This window comes from Cryptotermes secundus, unplaced genomic scaffold, assembly GCF_002891405.2.
Source record: "Cryptotermes secundus unplaced genomic scaffold, Csec_1.0 scaffold62, whole genome shotgun sequence".
Lineage (NCBI taxonomy): Eukaryota > Metazoa > Arthropoda > Insecta > Blattodea > Kalotermitidae > Cryptotermes > Cryptotermes secundus.
Window position 1 is genome coordinate 2,112,339 of NW_019727786.1, and position 21,493 is coordinate 2,133,831.

Genomic DNA, 21,493 nt, shown 5'->3' on the forward strand with positions numbered 1-21,493 from the left:
ATCATTCTGAAAAGAAGTCTTGGATTGTCAGACCACCCCAAGTTGGGTGGCATAGGATGTCCATGCAGGAACTGCGTCTGAACACCTCATGCGCAACCGGAAACGTGTTATCCATATCGCGCTTGGTGTCAGTCACGTCATGCTTCCGGGTCAACTTTATCATGTGACGTTGAGGTCAATATTGATTCGTCAGGTGATATCGGAGGGGGGGGGACTGGATGGATCACAGCGTAACGACGTTTTACCGCGTTCTGCCGGCTGGCCAATCCCGATTCAGAATAATAAAACTGTGAATCCAAGCAGTGTTTACTTTCAAGTCTCGTTGTTGCCGTTGACAAACAAAGCACTTTTTTTTCTTAACGAAGAGCATAAGGGTCATTACTGCTCATCGTTTGACTCGCCTTCTCTTCGCTAGAGGATATTACGTTATGTAGGCATATATATATATGACAAAACAATGTAGATAAATTCCGATATACATCCGCGACACCAAACGTTCGAAAAATTCTACGAGCCTCAAACTAGGCGAAATATATTACTTGTAATTATTTATATCGTTTATATTTTAAGTTTATCCTTCAGCACTATAAAAAATCGGAAAGAAATACAAAGGTACACAAAAATTAGAGGATTTTTCGGCTGAAATCAGATTCATAACAATTGCAATACGATCATGTATATGTTAGTGGATCTGTTTTACGTGGGCCACAAGGCTGGCTGTGTGTTTGGCAGACCTTCTAGCTAGCCGGAGCAGTGAGTGGAAACTATTCTACGGAGCAACATCCAGGTTCCCACTAACAGAGTCCAAACATTTTCGTATCGTTTCCAACAGATGGCTCTGAATTCCTACTGACAGTCGCCTCGGTTCTGTACAGAGAGAGCCGCGACGAGAGGAAGATCGCTGTCCTGGGCGGTTAACAGTCAGTCACAGTCAGAGTCAGAGTCACGTTGCAACTGACGGTCAGTCTGTCTGTCTGTCTGTCTTTGGGGCTCATGACCAGATATTTATTTTGAATGAAAGTTACTGTCCTGTCCATGTGTAGCGCCCTCTCTGACGAGAGGTCGGGTCTGTCATTTGTTAGTCAGTCTGTAGTAATTTGTCCATTGTCTGTATGTACACATATTTACAATACACACTTATTTCTTATTTAAATGTACAATATATACACGGCCTCTGTCAGTCCAGGCTAGGTACAGCAGATTATGCCCTTTATATATATTTCCTAGTAGTATTAGCTACCACGGCAGTCTAGTCACTTGAACGGTCGTATGCCTGACCGCCGCCAAGTTTAAGCCTCTTATACTTTCTGTGTCGGAGACTTAAACAGTTAAAAGTAACTACTATGCCGGTATTTATACTGCACTTCGAACCAGTATGCGTGCTCCTGCTACTGTGATCAGAGCTCGAGACTGAACTTAGCAGTGCGGTTCCGACTTCATATTTCGAAATACGAGCGACTTCTGTCCGTCTGTTTGTATTAAGTGTGAAACATGATCTCTCCTCAAATTACAGTAACATTAGGACTTAAGAGTGAAGTAGTTGTAGACTGCAGAATACTATATCATGAGAAGTTTTAGAACTTGTTCTCTTCACAAAATGTTATAAAAAGGCGATCAATCCAAGTTGGATAAGATGGGTGAACACGTAGCGTGCATGCAATGAAATATGCATATTGTTTCGTGTATTAGTGACTATAGACGTGGTTTGGACTGGTGAATAGATTTACTGTTCACTTACAGGTCGTAACTACAAATAATTATTACACTACTGCTGATTTACACACTACAAATCACTCCACACTAAGACTTCTCAATTTACTTTCACTCGTCTTTACGTGGTAACAGCTCTTCAACAAATCACTGTATGTTGCACTTCGATCGTAACCCCTTTCTCTAGGTAGTCTTCAAGTATAGGCCCTTTTGAGTCCCAAAAAACGGTTAGCATCACCTTTCCCGCGGAAGATTGAGTCTTGAATTTCTTGTCCGGCCACTTTTAAACTTCTCGATCCAGTCATACACACTTCTACGCGGTAGAGCATTGTCCCCGTATTGTGCTGAAAGCCTCCGATGGATTTGAGCCCCTGACACACCTTCCAACTAGAGAAATCGGATCACTTTTCTTTGTTCCTCCTTGGTGCACACTGCTAGCGGAGCGGCCATGTTTACACTATCACAGCATCAAGGAAAATGACCCGATCAAGGTCAAACTTCGATCACGTGACCACAGTAGTACCAACACTAAGCATGCATGCACAGCTAAAGATTTGTTATGGCGAAAGTGCGGATAATTTCTGACTTTCTCTTGTATTTACATATGAGCCCCACAATGGGCTCGACTCCAGGAAGAACTGACGAACCGAATGACAGTCGGTCGCAACGTTACTTTGGTTTGGACCACTGTGAAGGACAGGAACGTCGGCCATTTTGAACCAGCTGACATGGCGTCGCTGTGAAGGCTTCATTTCTCGCACATTAGAATCCGTTTACATTGCTTGGACGTAAGCGAGGTACTGACATTTGTTTTATGCCGGATAGGGGCGGTCGGGTGTACAAGTAAATAGTACTCGTGGCACCAGTGCCATCTATTATCAGTATAGCACATTACTGTAACATTTCATTAATCCGTGTTTATTTTTGCCTGTCTGAAGTCTCTACACAGTGGTGTTTTTATGCAGTAGTATATGCTGCTCGGTGGTTCAATTGTAAAGCTCTGTCGCACATTAAGGGATGAACATAGGGTATGGGTGTTTGAGACGGCGGTGCTGAGGAGAATATTTGGACATATGAGGGAGGAACGTGATACTGGGGAAAGTTGCGTAAAGAGAAGCTTTATAATTTGTTTGCTTTTACCGGTTCTCACGGTCTCTTTGCTTGCAGATTTCTTATATATTTTTTCTTCTACCCTGAAGATGGAGGCGATACGTTCCTCCGAAACGTCGGTTAACACCACATATACACGGTGCCAAATCCCAGAAGACTGCTTTCTTCTTTATAATTTGTAGTCACACTAATTAATGATCAACTCAAAGAGGATAATATGGGTGAGGTAGTTAACAAGAATAGAATAGAAGAGAAATACATACAAAATTTTGGTAGGAAATCCCGAAGGATACTGCTTCCAAGATCTAGGCATAGATTAAAGGGTATTATTAAAATGGAGTTAAGGATATAGGTGTAGTAGTGGTGTGGAGTAACTAGTTTTGCTGAGGATATGGACTAATGGCGAACAGTTCTAAACATGGCAATGAACCTTCGGGCCCCAAGAATGCAGGAACTTGCTGCGCATAGAACGGAGACTGGAACTGAGAGCGTGGTAAGGAACTTCACGGAATCGATACCTACCGCGCATGCGTGGCTTCCGTTGTTACTAACAGTTTCACGTGCAGTACTGCCCCTTACACACAGCCCCCTGCCAGGGATAACACGAAGAAGTGAGATGTTTTTGGGTTGCTAGCTACAGCTTGGGACCTGCATTCGATCGTCTTTCATTATTTGGCGAACCCATCATACGGAATTAAAAATACGCTCATTCCAACTGCATCACGGCGCCGGGCTGTAGAATAGCGTCGATTAATCATACAGTCACTTTTTACATTCCCCGATATATCCCAGAAGTTAATAACCATTAGAGCAACACGCCATTTTACGCTAGGCTTTAAAGACTGGTTATCTAACATAAAAGGTAAAGCCATCCCTGTGTCAGGCCGTGGAGGCTCACAGGGTTGTGAGACGTCGAGGCTCCAACATTTTCTAGACAACCGCCTAATCAATTTTTACCGGAAAAATTTCCCCGAGGGGATAGCGGTTGGGTTGTGAATCTGACCATTCAACTCCATCTAGTGTCGAGGTCAGGAAAATGTGGATGTATATATCCACTCCCATATACGCCTTCATGGTGTAGTGCTTAATTGCTTAAGCACAGGAACAACTTTACCTTTTTAATTTTTCCATTAATTTTTGAAGTGATTTATATATTAATAATTATCCTTATGACGCAACTTGACGAATTTGTAACTTATCTCATAAAATTGAGTTAACTGTAGGAAAACCCGAAATGTTCGGAGAAAAACCTATCACAGTTCCAATTTCTCCACCCGAAATTACACACGAAAGGACCTTTTATCAAACCAGAGCTTCCTATGAGGCAGGGATCCGGAAACTAAGAACCTGACCTATGAAAAGGTCCAAATTTAAATCATTCGGAGTCTGAAAAAGGCGAAATTATATCTAAAGAGCAACGGGTAGCTAAAAGAGGCAAATATTAATATACAGTTCATGCCAGCCTCACGATACAGACTCCAAATGTTTCGAGGGACATAGGCACCGTAACTCCTTGTATCGACTCTACAGCAATTTCTGGGGCCTTGGCCGCTTTTTCAGTCCATTATTCCTATCCACAGTCCGTAAGACTCTGGACGAGGGATCAGCCAGTTTCAAGGCCGCTACCTACACAAGGAACAACACAAATATAGAATAAACGCACACAGATATTGACACCTCAAGTGGGATTCGAACCTACGACTCCAGGGTTTGAGCAGTCGAATACAGTTCATGCCTTGGACCGCGTGTCCACTGCGATCGGCAGCTCCTTGTCTCCAGCACTTCGAAATGTGAACTTTCTTTCTTTGATAGGATTGTGATTGGGTGAAATTGGCTGTACGTCTACCGTTGCTATCCGAGGTTCGATGTCGGAAAGAAAATAAGTTTAACAATTACATATTCTTTTTATCAGCATAAAAAGGGAGAGCTCTTTGACTCACAGGGCAATGAAGTATGAAATTGAAACAAAACTGAAATTAAGCCTAGAGAGAGAAGATGGAGGTATGACAGGCCTGAGATCAATATAAGAAGAAATAAAGGAAAGTGGAATAAGAGACGACAATAGACAATCAGAGAGAGAGACTTGGAAAAAGAAAATAAATAAAATAAACAGAAATGGCAGAGAAGACGAGAGGCTGAAAGCCAAAACAGGCGGAGTTTTCAGGGAGGGAGTTCCTTTTAAAGAAGAGATGAGTTCAATTACAGACTGAGACCCGATGCATCTCCACAGAAAGTGAGATATAAAGTTCACTCACACTTCCAAACACCCAACTTTCCTCAGACCATTAATCAACCTCATAGTGCGGGCTCCTCACTGAAACCTTGACTGTTCCTCAGATGAACAAATAGTTACCCTCTTACGGAATGCTGTGCTGGAAAACGGCCACTATGATCTACCCTATCAGGAATCAATAATATCCAAGCTAATCTTCGTATTCTGTGTTCATAAGATCCATTTTAGCATCACCCTTATATAAAAGTATCATGCTTTTGGACACTACCCATCGTCTTGTCTATATTTAAACCCCGCCTTGTATATTTTTCAAAACACAACGTTTCGGAGACTGGATTCTGTCTCCGTTCTCAGGAAAAAAAACCTACTCAGTTGGGCCCAATAGATAGACCTATAGTCCCTATCTACGGATCACTTTATAAAATCAATACAGGATATAAACCTGCAAAAAGAAGACTGCCTTGTAAAGTTTGACGTTGTTAGTCTATTCACAAACGTACCAGTGAAAGAGGTCTTACAAATCATAAGAAATAGACTCAGTATGGATACTTCCTTCCCAGAAAGCTCAACTTTACAAATTGAAGACAAGGTCCGGAGATAGGGACTAACTCAATCTATTGCGCCCAAATGAGTAGGTTTTACCTGAGGACGGAGACAGAATCCAGTCTCCGAAACGTGTTTTGAAAAATAAACAGGACGGTTCTTAAGTATAGGCAAGACAATGGATAGTGATCAAAAACATGATACTTGTAACAATGTGCCATCGTCACAAACTTTTAGAACTTTTTCTTTTATTGCTAGTGGTGTGGGACTAAGTCCGTTGCACTGCGGCCACTTCTGACCTATTGTACCAGCCACAGATGATAGGCGAGGGTGATTGTGGAGCAATTGGTGGAAGGAAGATTGGCAGGGGAAACCGAAGTACTCCCAGCGCCACTTTGTCTACCACAAATCCCACTTGACCAGACCCGGGATTGAACCCGGGCCGCCGCGGTGGGAAGCCAGCTACTAACCGTTTGAGTTATGGCGCGGCCTAGCTTTTAGATATTAATTACCCTTATAGGTACATCTAGGTCCCCAAATTGTTTTTTCCCCTTCAGTCATTAGACTAAAGTTGCGACTGCAGCTGTGTACCACCCAACACACTGATCGTGTAACTTGAGAAGGAGTAGAAATTATGAGGCACCTCAGCACGTAATTTTCTCCACCCTCCTGTAAGTTCTCCTTTTGGTTCACCTCCTGCTTCGGTGCCTCACTATCTAACTGTATAACGGATGGTATGAAGTTTATTCCTTCTTGAGAAGCTCTGTCTCTAAGCTTCACGTTTTATGGAAGGCGAAGATTTAGTGTATTTCTGTGCTCACAGGAGACCGGCAACGGGCCCTATCCCGGGCTAATAAGTTCAGTCCATATAACCACACATTAATTCTTTAAGATCCATTTCAATAATACTGTCACGTGTCCGGGTACCAGTGACAAATAATTACTGGGTTGCGGCTTTAGAAGAAGCTCTTTATTGGAGAATTACGCCAGGCGGAACTACAGACAATTATCACACATGATAATGACAATGCTTCGCAACTGCGAACAATGATCACACTCTAATGTTCCTTGTAACTACGCCACACGAAGGCTTCTGTCGGTTCTCCTCTTGCTTCCCTCTCTGATCACTGCTCTGATCTCCGCCCTGGTCTGATCTCATCTCAACTGCCTTGAACTCCTATCAACTCAACTGCTGAGCTGCTTTGAACGTCTTCCTGTCGAATCTCCTCGAACAGTCTTCACTGTTCCCTATATAGGGTCGGCACGGACCATCCACAGAAAACACATCGCTGCTCAGCAACGGATATCATGTATTGTTGTCAGGCGTGTACACCATGCATTGCCCAGCAATGGATGTTGGATGCTCGTTGGTTGGAACATGTTTACTTATTCGTCTCCTAGAAACGGCCCAATCTATTACAATATCATCCCATCTAACCGTAGGTATCCTTATGGTAATTTCCTTTCAAGTTTTCCGGCTAAAATTTTGTGAGGATTTCTCATCTCCCCATGTGTAGACTTGCTGCATGTTCCGTCCATCTCATGGCCCCACGTGTAGTGCTACTGCCTGTTCCGTCCATCTCATGGCCCCATGTGTACTGTTACTGCCTGTTCCGTCCATTTCATGGCCCCATGTGTAGTGCTACTACATACTCCGTCCATCTAAGTAAAAAAATGTAGCCACTATATATCATTGTATTTGTGCAAAGCAGGACTGAAGACCTCGCGGATTGAGGGCCCTTGCGGTCCACCAGTTGATTTCGTACTACGTTGAAGGCGAAAACGGCAATTAATTGGTAAGCTGCCATTCCTGGAACAGTCTAGTCATAATCCAGAAATAATGTTTCAAAAACAGTGAACTTCCCTGAAGAAAATATGGAACAAAGCCCTTGATGTTCCAGCACACCGCGGCTTTTGATTTGAATTATAGAACCCAGGATCTCAACACAGCACCTAATGTATTACAGATTAACTTACTATTTAGATGTAGCAGTGTGTAAGTTCGAAATGTTTGCGGTCCAGGGGATGTTAATAGAGGGTGAATGTTATATGAGTGGTGAGAATACTTGAGACGGCCGTTACATCCTCAAAAGCACCGTGCTATAGCTAGGACAGTTAGTCGCCGTCTTCCGACCTTGGCGACCCGGGTTCGTTCCCAGGTCAAGTCATGTGGGATTTATGGTGGACGAAGTGACGCTGGGGCAGGTTTTCTCCGAGTACTTCAGTTTCACCGCCAATTCTCATCCCACTGACTGCTCCACACTCATCACCTATCATCCGGGGCTGGTACAATAGGGCAGTTAGTAGTCGAAGTACCAAGAGAACTCAGTCTCACCCCACTCGAAGAATTAAAAAGAACTACACCCTCACGGAGAACGGGTGAAGTCAGATGGCCGGGGATAATTCGGGCACACAAAGGCGAACGTCCGTCGTTGGAAGCCGCTACCGAGCAACGGCTAATGAAGACGTGAATGTGGACTCTAGCGTGTTTGTGTAACAGTGAACTGTAAAGTGTAGTCACACTGTGTATCAAAGAGCTCAATAAATCCTATCATCATTACAAAACCCGTCTATAGTCACACTCAATACACTTGGCATTATACCTATATATTTACCGTTGCAAGAAATATGTACATCTCAAATTTCTCTTATGGCTACATGAAATGTTATCAGCAACGATAGCCTTGGAATTTTGCAGAGAGAACACTTGAGGCAGCTGAAATTCTGCTCACGAAAATACGTCATTTTAAGATCCTGAGAACGCTTTCGGCCTGTGTCACAAGGGAAGGGAAGGGAAGGGAAGGGAAGAGAATGAATGTGCAGAGGGATCGGGTGTGAACTTAACAAGCCCTGTGGAAGTCTTTCTGCGACTTTGCTGAAGCTATATTCGCCACCGACGAGGAGAATGAATTGAGTGTTGGGAATTTCATATTTCTCACGCGTTTCAAGAACCGAGTCCCGTCCAGAAGAAAAAGGATCTACGTAACCATAAATCACCGACTTTATGATGCTCAGTCCTTCAGCAGCTAATATTTGGACAAGAAACTCGCGACTTCTGTGGAACTCGAAATTTCATTCTTGTGTTTATGAGAACCAGCCATTCGAACCTATCCTGAGCCAGTTCAATCTAGTTCGGAACCTCAGGTTCATTGGTTTCATTTCTTCACACTTTTAGACTGATATTTTGCAACCCCTATGCGTGCTACACGAGTCATTCACCTTATTTTTCTTAATTTGATCTCCATTATAATATTTGGTGAAGAACAGAAACTAAGAAGGACTAATTATGCGATTTTCTCCAACCCCCTGATATTTGCTGTCTCTTAGATGAAGGAATGCCTCCAGCATAGTATTCGAACACCCTCATCTTGCATTTCCTCCATAGGAAAATTGCGCAGTTTTAGCTGTTAAGAAAAAGAAGATAAGAATAAAAAATTATGATTTATTTTACCCTTTATGTCCTTTCAAAATCTTAAAAATTGCCTCTCTGCTTAATTTGTTAAACAAGCCAGGACAAGGTACAAGGAGACGGAAGTATATCTCAACACATTCTTAATATCGGCGCTAGGTGGAGGTAAGTGATCAGATTTAACTTTCACTTACTCCCAGAGAAGATCCCTGGGTATGCATTGGGTGGCACAGAGAAGTATTCATGCCGGGAATCGAATCCCAGTCTAGTCCGTAGCCTACTCACACTGTACTGACAGATACACAACATCTTCTTTAAGAGAGTGCATATGAGATAACATATTCTGTATCGAATGATAGTGAGCATTCCCTTCATTGCAAACGGATTGAATCAACAATTCCGGTATCTGTCCTAAACTACTGCTTCCAATTCTGAAAGTTTTCTTTATAGTTCTGCCTAGTCTATTCGAATAAATTGTAGAATTATGACTCCAAACACTACACGGAAAATAGTTCCTGTTGCCAAACCAACTTGGAGCATAGGGCATCCGTGAAGCGCTTCGTTTCCCTTTCTTAATTTAAGACAATCGGTATGATTCCTTAACGGGGGATCATCCCGTCGCAAAGTCGCTACCTAACACAAACATAGAATAAACACAAACATCTATGCCTTGATTGGGATTCGAACCCATCATTCTAATGTTCGAGCGGACGAAGACATTTCGTGCCTCATACCGCCCGGCCACCTGTGATCGGCTCACAAACGGAGAACTGTACGAACATTTTCCTAATGTGTTCTTGGAGATCTTTCAGACCAACTAGCATAGACAGCCTTTCGTTAGTTACACTGAAGAATAGTTAATCTTTCTGATGACATCAAACTAATTACGGTTATGAATTGTTTTCGTTGTATATTCAGTGCACTGCCGGTCACGGTAGCCGAGCGGTATAAGGCATGTACTGTCTTCGCTCGCTTGGAAACCGGGATCGTGAGTTCGAATCCCACACAATGCATAAATATTTGGTAAGTATATGTGTTTATTCTGCGTTTATGTTTCCTTGTGTTTATGCAGAGGCCTTGCGACGGGCTGATCACTCGTCTAAGTAGTCCTACCGTCTGTAAAACGATCAAAAATTAAAAAGAAACTCGACACCGTAAAGGTATAAGGGGAACGGATTGAATAAGCAGATAATACAGGCCGCGGCTTGCTCAAGCGGTTAGTCGCTGGCCTCCCACCGCGGCGGCCCGGGTTCAAACCTGGGTCTGGTCAAGTGGGATTTGTGGTGGACAAAGTGGCGCGGGGTATGTTTTCTCCGAGTACTTCTGTTTCCCCTGCAAATCTTCATTCCACCAAATTCTCCATCATCATTATCACCCGGGGCAGGTACAATAGGCCAATCAGTGGCCGCCGTGCCGAGTGAGCCAAACTGGACTCCATCTCTCACTATACGACTTAAAAAAATCATGTAATATTGTTCTAATGCAGATAATGAAAAAACTGTTGTAATTATAAGAGATAGCTGTTGTTTCTGAGTGACGACTTCAGTGCTTGTGTGTTGGGGAGTGAAACAGAGAATGGAAATGCGACAGAGTGGCAACAACCACGTAATTATCGGGGCATTACGAAAGTTCGCATTAGTAAGATAATCAGCGTTATGTAGCCAGTCGATGCAACACGAGGCTTAAATATAATACTACACATAGAATATTCTGGGATAGCGATCTAAAATATAACGCGACCGTGGTATTTCACATTCACTATTCAACAATATTGTCACCCGACATTACGTAAAGTACGAAAATAGGAGGCGTCTTTATATAAAGTAACTCTCACGCAGAAGGCCTTACGGGCTGTGCTGGAAGGGACGAAAAATAAAAATATCCCGTTGCCTCTGCCGGGAATCAAGGTGAATCAACCTAGCTAAAATCTTATTCTAAAAATTAACTTCTCGTCGTTTCATTCCGTTTTAATGAACAGCGTTAACAAATCCTGATAAGAGAAAAATTTAGCTGTGAGATAAATAATACGTTTAATTAGCCGACAAATGAGTATTTATGACTACAGGAGAAAGATAGGCAATTGATTCTAATCATTATATAAGTCTTAATTACTTGCTTCTCCAAAACCACAATTCCTAATTAATAAGTTGCAAATATTTTTATTAAGCCGATCACAGTGGCCGCACGGTCTAAGGCATGAACCGTCTTCGTTCCCTCGAATACTAAGATCGTGGGTTCGAATTCTACTCGAGGCACGGATGTCTGTGTCCGTTTATTCTGTTTACGTAGGTAGCGGCCTTGCGACTGGCTGATCCCGCCTCCAAGGAATCCTACCGATTGTCTTAGGATTTAGAAACTGAAGCGAAACAAAGCGTTTCACGGATCCCTTATGCTCCAAATTGGGAGCAACAGGAAAGAGAGAGCGAGAGAGTGTGTTTCATTAAGAAATTCTACAGTAATCATTAGTTTTTGCATAAAATAAACGACGTCTCCTGAAGATGACTTCTTAGGATGCCGAAACATGCTGGGTGAGATAATAACAAACTGCAATTAAAATATATTTATATTTTTTAACAGTTACACTGGACGATGTTAACGTTATTTATTTATTAAAGTGCCATAACTTACGTCACAGAATTATGTTCACCCAAATAATATCAACGGGCTGTAGTGCCAAGGAAAAAAAATATATCAACAATTCAGTCCCCGCCTTGAAGAAAACACAAATACCAGTCTTCTGTTATCATATGGAACAAACAGGAACCCTTTCCTGCGATACGGCTGAAGGCATATCCATTGTCTCGTTTACGTCATGACAGTATTGTGACGTGTGATTACAGACAGGGGTAAGATTTGGATGATTTGGATTTATTGACACCTTATACATATAACTCATAGCTACAAGTAATACAGCCCTATCACTGATCTGCACACTTTACAGTTCTCCATTACACACACTAGTGTTCTCAGGCTTCACTAGTCGTATCCTGGCAACAGACTTAACACAGTGGATATTCTTCAGCTTCCGTGGTCACGCCATTGTCCGTTAGTTAACTTCCACGACTGAACTCATAGCGCCATATTCTCAGCCTCCCCAAGTCTCGACTAATTGCTCATTTGGAACTCAACAACTCGACTCAATTCTGAAAATAACTCTTCTTTATACCATTTGACACGGAACAAACAGAAACACCGTTTCCAACAATACTCCTATTGTTCTGTGTTTACCGATCAGTAGCTTATAAAAGGGTTCTTCTACTGTTGCGTGCGTATTTGTTGCCGCGGGAATGTGTTTACTGAGCCGTTGCCTAGCAATTAAGTATTCCGGCTTTCAGGCTTCATGTCACACTATTAATCCTACTTTGGTTCTCAAGAACTGAGCTCCTTTTCACGATGTGTGTCTAAAATGTTTCTCTGGGCATTTAAGAATTCCAGAAATTTATTTATAAACGAACCATACAATTTCAAGTGGTGGTTTTGGTTCCTCACACTCCACAAAGGGTAGCAAAAATCTCGGAAATATATGGTTTTCTCCAAGCAACCGTTCTTACTCCATTGTCTCGTAAAGTGTGAAAACAAATCTGGACTATCTAATGATGCTTCAGGACAGCGTCCCTGTATCTTATCGACCCTGTCATACAATCCGTACTCCTTACACACAGGGCCTATGTCGAGTCATTACATATCACAGCATTCACCTGGTGATTCTGAAAATAAAAATACGAAAATTGTCCGTCAGAACACCTGGTATCCGACCGAGATTTGAACCGGACTCTTCCGGAATCCAACTTGAAGCAATAAGGCTTAAATATATGCTGTTATCTGTGTGTTACGTAAATATATGAATCGAACGAATTCAGCGTTTCTAATCTTGCAGCGTTATATAACTGTGAACCTTTGTGTAGGTCAAGGCTCTGTAGGATCCACCAGCCTGAATCTCGGTTGAGACGCATTTTCCATTCGAAATAAGGAACTACTGACTGCAGCGGCAGTGACATGTTCTATGTCTGCATTTTAAGGATGCAGTCAGCAACGAGACTACACAGCGTTTCATGAATATGGAACGGCTCATGGAGGGCTAGAACTTTCTTATTTTTGAATTTACGGAGGCGAGTAGGGTCGCGTGCCGATCAAAGTTGTTATGCGGTCTAAGGCGTGAACTGTCTTCGTCAGCTCGAAAGCTAGGATCGTGGGTTCGAACCCCAATCAAGGCATTGATGTTTGTGTATGCGTTTATTCTGTGTGTAGGTAGCGGCCTTACGACGGACTGATCCCCCGTCCAAGGAGCCCTCTCGAATGTGTACAGGATTAAGAACTGAAAAAGTGGCCAGGAACAAAACGGCTGTAGAGTCATAGAGAGATAATACAATTCAAGCACAGATACGAATTCGCATAACGAAACTTAGTTCCTACCAGTGCAAGGAAGAAATACTTCCAGCGAGTGGCTTGTGACACAGTGAGTTAAGCAGCGTTACTGACTGAAAAATCGGCAGGAATGAAATTATACCGAAAGGAACTCACACGTGAATTCATTACATTATTAAATGGGGATGAAAATATTTATTTTAAAAGTTTCTGCAAGCTGCTGAACCTGATTACTGTTGGCGAAACAAGACCATGGGCGGTATGAAGCATTTCTCTTGGCATTTATCCGAATAGGACAAAACAGAGAGAGTACACTTTTGCACTGAACTATTCGTGGAGCTCGGCTAAGAAGTAAGAGAGACAAGACTTTGTTCTTTGCAGGCTCCTGACTGTAATAATCCTCTAAGGAAACGAAATGACTTACTCGTGAACATGTATTACATGTCCGCCGGTAAACCACCAGTATTTTTCAACAAAGCGAGCCCCTTTATGGTGCCTTAGATCTGCAATCGTATCTCGTGGTACATTCTTAAAACAAACCAATAACGTAAAAACTAATAAGACGTATGAATGAGGTTGGAAACGGTCGCGCCATAGCTCAAGCGGTTAGCCGCTGGCTTCCCACCGCGGCGGCCCGCGTTCGATCCCAGGTCTGATCAAGTGGAATTTGTGGTGGACAAAGTGGCGCTGGGGCAGGTATTCTCCGAGTACTTCGGTTTCCCCTGCAAATCTTCATTCCACCAATTACTCCACAATCACCCTCACCTATCATCTGGGGCTGGTACAATAGGCCAGAAGTGGCCGCAGTACAAGGGACTTAGTCCCACCCCACTAGCAAAAAAAAAAAAAAAATTGAGTTGGAAAGGAGAAGAAAGAAAATCGCGTATTTCAAAGTTTCGTGAAAGGGTAAAAGGGTTCAGTCATGACTGTGTAGCTCACATTTCCAGATATTATGATGCGTTGCAGAATTGAGCTTTTATATTTGAAATTACCCTAATCATAAATACAACCAAAATGAAATGTAATACGCCGAGAGTTAAACGATTTTGGGGAAAATATTTCTATTTTGGGAAGCAAATGAAACCCACAAAGACACACTGAGTGTTACATGCCGGGGAACTGAATATTAAAACATTGTTCACTTAGTTACCGCTGTTACGAACGGTCAAACTGTAGGCACACGGAACTAAAAGAATGAGGACGCAGTGCCTTCTGCAATGAAACTGCGCCCTGAATGTCCCGAAACTAGCAGCTGAGGAGCTTGTCCTTTTAGCACACAGATCTGATAACTGGCATTCAATTTGCAGACCTCCTGTCTCTGGGGATCAATAATGACGCCCACTGCAGCTGAAGGGGGGAGAGGCATACAGACTTCCGAACACAGGCTTCATGGCTTCGAGTTTTAACTCTTTCAAGGGGCTAAAGTTAAAGTTGTGTCTGCGCTTAAGGGATTAAGCACCGCGCCGCGAAGACATATGGGGGAGTGGGAGGATGCTTGCAACATTCTTGATCTCAACACTAGATGGAGGTAAATGGTAATCTTCACACCCTCGCCGCTTTACCCCCGGGGAAATAGCTCCCGGTACCATTGGATAGAAAGGTGGGTGGACCCCAGAACCAGCCTCGACGCTGTGAAGAGAAGAGTCTCTTGCTCCTGCCACCAATCGAACCTCGACCGTCCAGCCACTAGCCCGTCGCTATACCGAATGTGCTGTTTCTTTTTAAAGAGAAACTAATAATTAAATAAATCACAGAGTACTGGGTGATAAGCTGTGGACTTCACTTGCTCAAGACAGATGGTAATGGCTTTCTTTCACTAACCACTGGATTCTATAAAAGCATGGAATTTGTTTACCGACCGAAGAACTGCAGTTTTAAAGAATCGTCTTATACCAGGAGTTCTGCTCCGTATTTGGGAGGTTCTGCGTTAAATTCTCGTTCTGAAGCTCGGCTCTTCTAAGTGAGAATGTTCGTGTTTTCCTCAGTTCCTTCAGGAAATTGCTAGTATGACAACTTGAAATATGCCAAGACCTCTGTCTCTCGCATACTTTCCAACTCTTCGTTTACAACCATTCTATGCTGCGGGAACATGTAAGAACTGAGTCTTCAGTATCAGAGCTATCCATCTTAAAATCGGTAATGTTATTGAAATTTGTTTCATCCAGCTCACATCCGTGTGACCAATTTCCTAAAGACCTGTTTAGTGTTACACTTTCATCTTCTTGGCCTGCCAGACAGACTTGCAAGCAAAGATGCACAGTTTGTATACTACTGCATAAACCGTAAACATCTTTCTCACGCAACATGTTTCGGTATATTTGGCCGAAAATATGTAAATAACCTGATAGTAGCCAAAGAGGCCGGAATATGTTGCGTCATAAAGAAGCTCTATACAATTGAAGCAATAGTATACAAATTTCTTTGGCTGAACCTCTCATGCACATGAATTAACACAACACGACGCTCCAGTGCGAAACAACTTTCCCAAGAAGTTTCTACGTGAAAATATTTTACTTTTCCCAGTCTGTATTAATAATCTTTTACAAAACATTCATAACCAGTTCATCGTCATCATCATCACTGGCACGGCACCCTTTTGTGAGCCCTGGTCTTCCTCAGGATTGCTCGCCATTCTTCTCCATTCGATGCTACATTCCTCCAGTTCTTTACACCCAAAATTCTTTTGTCCTGCCACACATATTCTTCCCATCTCAATCTTGGTCTTTCTACTCTCCTATTTCCTTCTGGTTTAGTACATAACACCGTAACAATTTTATCAAGATAAAATAAACCTGAGGATGACAGCATATGGCAGAAACATGTAGTGAGGAGGAGCGGTGACTAGAGAATAAGTTGCATTTAAGAAGGTAATACGTGGGAAATAAGTGAGACTGTCAGGCTGCGAACGTTATGAAAACGGTGTTTTGAGTCCTACTCGTATCTTCTACATTGAGGACGGAGGCAGAAACTTTCTCCGAAACGTTTTTAAGTATCTATAAAAGTAGAAGGTGTCACAACCATGAAAACCATGTTCTGGGCTGCTGCTGAGGTCAAACACGGATTCGCATGACACATGAATCTCCATCCTTCGACCTTACGCTGGCAGCGTGAACTTTGCATCCCCGAAACGTTGACCTTTCTGCGACATTAAACTGCCTAGACCTATTGCGAGCTTTCTGCTCCGGTAGTGGTAATGAAATTTATCTATAAATTGACTGTAATGGAAATGTGTCGTCAGGCTGAAAAAAACTTCAATGTTCAGCTGACAGACACTACACGAAGTTACGTCGCATTTCAGCAATATGTAGAACAGGGGTGTGAAGCAGACTCCATTCGAGCTTCGCATAACCGTGTCCTGCGCTGAAGAAATAATTACTGGAAGTAAAAAAAAATTATTATATCCAGATCGACAGATAAATGTGTAGGTAGATATATTTTTCTGATAATAATTCCATTCATAATGATATAACATATACTTAATTCATGCCAAGAATTATAAACTGCGAGGGCTGCGGCTCATGCGACCGAATGGGAATGTTGTTAGAGAATTTCAATGCCGAAGTAGACTGAAGATATTATCAAACTAACAACTGAGAACAAGAGTTTACACGAAATTAATTATGGTAATGAAGTTTGAGTACTAAAATTTGTCACGTCCAAAAATCCGTCAAGAGTAAAATATAAGTTTTGAGACTTTCATAGCGGTGACTATGAAGAATGTCGTCTTCTGGGACGTGACGCCGTGTAGATCTTGTGTAGACGGACGTTTCGGAGGAACGTATCGCCTCTACCTTCAGGGTAGAGAAATCCGCGAGCGGGGAAACAGCGTGAGCAGATGGATGCAGATTGAGTTAGTGTTTTCGACTGGTGACTCAGTCTGTCCTGTCCTCAAACTGTCCTGCTAATAACATCTCAGCACGGACCACACAGAAAAACATTGTTCTTCTGTTGTTGCGTTGGTGTCCGTTGTAGCGGAAACGTTTACCGAACCGTTGCTTAGAAATGGGTTTTTGTTTATCGGCCTATTGCATAGCAACGGTACTACATGATACAATATGTCGGGAATTTCTCGAGTGGCTGAGCAAGTGTGACTTCTCAAGGAGGTCTCAGCTCCATGGAGTGAGCGAGTTAGAGGGTCACGTACTGCAGTCAGCAATCAAATGGGACACACTACGGGATGTGTGTTTTTCTACATGACTGTCTAACCCAGACTAAAATTCCTGTCCTCTGTCTGGGGTCATGGTTTCCATATGCTTCTTCAATAAGCTTGCAACTGCTGTCGCGTGCGTTTTATTAATGACATATGAGTCCCAAGTGGTATTCGTTAATTATGGAATTCAACTAAATTTCAGTGTTTAAATAGTACAAAAGCATCGTATACAGTTCCTCCAGAATATAAGTATGGAACTGCATGCGTTTTCCATACATCCCTCAATTCAACAACAGATACCGCTGTTACAGACATCAATTGACTGACTTCCTTAAACTTGGACCCCTTTTTGCACTTCGAAATTTCTGGTCTTCTGTTGGACTAGCATAAATTTTGCGGAAATCACTTTCTTGTCTTCTATTGAAGTGAGTTTGGCGTTACGGAAGTCGAGTTTCAGTAGTACTGTAGAAACAGCGCGAAGTGAGGGGACTACGTAGTCCGCGTTGGAGAATTCGAAAATTCAAACGAATTTCAAGTTACAAAATCGTAAGGACAGTATTAAATTCGATCTTAATGAAATTTGATACGAAAATGTGAACTAGACTCAGTGTAGGAACATGTTTCGGACTCTTGTGAGTGTGATAATAAACCTTCGGATCACACAAAAGGGGGACGAATTTCTTGATCAGCACAGCTACTACTCGCTTCTCTGAAAGGCTTCTTGAAATTATTTAAACATTCGTGAAAACTTGTCTAGTAAATACAGAAGCTATACAAGATAAATTGGCACGATATATCGTGTGTCAGAATGCAGGGAGAGGAAAAGGTTATTAAAGCTGAATCGGCGAGGTCAAGGTCTCGGTCACGCGTCGTGATATAGTTTGAAACATGGGCCAAGATCAAAGGTGAAAAGTTTGTCGCTTTGGACCATACTCTTTGTCACTGATAGTAGCTGTTGCTTGATATTCATTTGAAAACAAGTGGTAAACAAACATGTTCAATGCATCATTACTGCAGACAGAACGCACCAATCTCAAGCATACGTCACGCATTGTGATGTCATTAACTGGATAAAACAATTTTCATATATTTACTGTGAAAAGTGTTACTATAAAATCCTTGTCACTAATTAATTTAGACTACTGAAGTTCGTATGTAATAAAGTACAGTATAAAAATGGTAATTTAATTCAAATTTTCCTTCATCGGTACTCACTGAGTCTTCGTACTGAGGCACGTAAAACCGTTGCTGGACAACGATCACGAGATAAGCAAATACACAACAGCCATTGCTAAGTAACGGCCTGTAAACAGCAACAGAGTAATGGTGTTTTGTGCTTGGTCCGAGCCGATAGCTGCGCAAGCAATTATGAAATAAGTCATGTTCCCGCTAAGCAAAAGCCACTTATATGCAATGTCCCGTAAAGAGCAACAGATGAGCCGTGTTTTCTATGTGGTACGTGTCGAGATGTTATAAAAAGGGCAGTTAATGCAGCGTTCAGTAAATGGAGTGGAGTCGGCTGGTGAGTGACTGAGTTCTGTTTGGAGGACTGCTGCGGTACAGTCGTTGTAAGCTGTTGCTGTTAGAAGCTGGTAGTTGAGAGTCGTATGGGATAGGCCGACCCCGAAGAAAAAACACGAAATTAGAAGCTTCCTGGTCCTATGCATTTATTAGAGACGGTTCATTTCCGGTTTCGCCAACACTGCGAACCGCTAACCAAACTCATGGAGAAGCAAGTCTTCCAGCGGACTCCAGAAGTGGAGGTCGTCTTCCAGTTCCTAAAGGACGCCGTCTCTACTGCCATATTCTTGTTTACTCGCAGCCAAGCAAGAGGTTCGTCGTTGACACAGATGCAAATAACTTCCGAGAGAAAATAGTGCGTCGTCCGACGGGAACTACTTGCAATCGCGAGGACACTGGAACATTTCCGTAAGTACTTCTACGGACAAGAGTTTCGCCTGTGCACCGACCACTCTGCGCTAAACTGGCTCATGAACTTTAAGAAACTACAGGGACAACCCGCATTCTGCCTCCAGCGCCCACATGGGTGCGACTTCACTTCAAAGCACAGTTAAAGCCTGTATCACAACAATGCCGATGCCTTTTCAAAGGGACCCTGCCAAGAAGAGTGTACCCACTACCACAAGCTTGAGGCGCGGGCGGGCATCGAGCAGGTACGAGCTATTGTGGATGCAGAGGCAGCCGGCTGGGATCCAGAACTGAAAGACCAGGACATGGGGCCAATTCTGGAAGAAGCAGAGATGGGACAGTGCCCAGACTGGAAATACATCGCCGACCTCAACCCCGCGTACAAAAGCTACTGTGCCCAACTGTGAGGAACAGCATACTAGAGCGCCACTGGGAATCCGCCGACGGACGGCCCAAAATAGCCCATATAATTCTCCATCGGAGTAGACTGAACTACATGGTGGACCATCAGGAGGTCACCTGGGTGTCAGCAAGACTCTGGGTAAAGTCCGGCAAAGGTACTAATGGCTCAAGGCAAGAAACGATGTTGAGAAGTGGTGCCGGCAGTCTGACACCTGTGCAGCCAGTCGCGGCCCCCGAACCAAGATTCGGGGCCAGATGCATTAGTGCAGTTTCGGGGCCTCATTCGAGATGATAGTCATCAATGTAGCAGGGTCCTTCACACGGAGAGACCAGGAAACCGACACCTCTTGATCGCTATACATTGTTTTACGAAGTGGCAGGAAGCCTATGCCATTTTCAAACAAGAGGCTTCGCCAGTGGCGCAGGCGCTAGTTACCGACTTCTGCTGCTTCGGAGTTCCGCAGGAGCTACAAAGAGACCAAGACCGTAACTCCGAGTCTCGTCTGATACAGAAATTTTTGCAACGTCTTGGAGTGAGGAAGACACGCATCACACCCTTGCACCTGCAATCGGACGGCACGGTTGAGCGCTACAACAAAACAGCCGAGGAGCACCTACGGAAATTCGTCGCATCCTACCAGACGGACTGGGACGCGAGATTACTCATCTTCCTCCTTATTCACAGGACATCCACTCATGATACTACGGGCTTGACCCCGGCTAGCCTAGAGTTCGGGAGAGAATTCCGACTGCCCTGTGACCTGCTTTTTGGGGCACACCCTAACAAGGAATGACCCACAATCGACCATGTGACAAATTTAATGGACCACCTACAAGACATCCACAATTATGCTCAACGATATTTAAGTCCTTCATAGTAAAAGATCTGCTGAATATACATTGCCTATGAAACGGCGAACAGCATGCGAGTATATTTGGAACACATTCAGAGCCCTTATAACGGAAATTAGTACGCTTCTTCGCAGGCTACCTGTGATAGTCACTATTGGGGCACTAGGAAAGATGATCAACGGATTCATTGTCCTCCGCAAGAAGGGTGGACTATCTCGGAATTTACCTTATTGCTGCATTTTCCATCTGGAAGCTGCGTGTGTTAAAAGTAATTCCGTCTGAACACATCATGAACATTGATGTTACAACTATTGACTATATTCAGTACGGCGTCTTTGCAACGCCGACTTATGAACCTCCTGGAAGACGATACACACAAATGTCTGATCTTGTGTTGCATGCAGATGCATGAAGGCTTCGCAAAGATAAAGTTCTTGCATTGTGTTTTAGCCCAATGCGGGAGATCAACGATTTTCAGAAGTCTAAAAAGAGTAATTTAAGGAGGAGAGAGAGTATTGCTGGTCAGCGGGCTTGGCGTTCTTTACAGACATCGCTGATAAACTGAACAGTTTAAATCTCGACCTCCAGGAAAGAGAAAAAACATTTGGCTCAAAGGGTAGGTCTTGTAAAATCGTTCAAAGGGAACTAGTCATGTGGAGTTTACATATGAACACGAAGTTTCTCCTACACTTCCCAAGTATGAAAAAAAAATGCAAGTGAGGGTGACAAGCCGATCTCCACTTGCTGGTCATCTTCAAACACTTCTAAAACAGAAGAAAGCAGTCTTCTG

General features: G+C 43.1%; 1 protein-coding gene and 1 long non-coding RNA gene across 4 annotated transcripts in view; one reads left to right on the forward strand and one right to left on the reverse strand.

The window, feature by feature from the left end:
* LOC111864933 overlaps positions 1 to 21,493 on the reverse strand; it is a 117,262-nt gene that overhangs the window by 76,512 nt on the left and 19,257 nt on the right. The window lies entirely within an intron of this gene.
* The window catches only part of LOC111864931, a 91,738-nt gene that overhangs the window by 67,477 nt on the left and 2,768 nt on the right, over positions 1 to 21,493 (forward strand). The window lies entirely within an intron of this gene.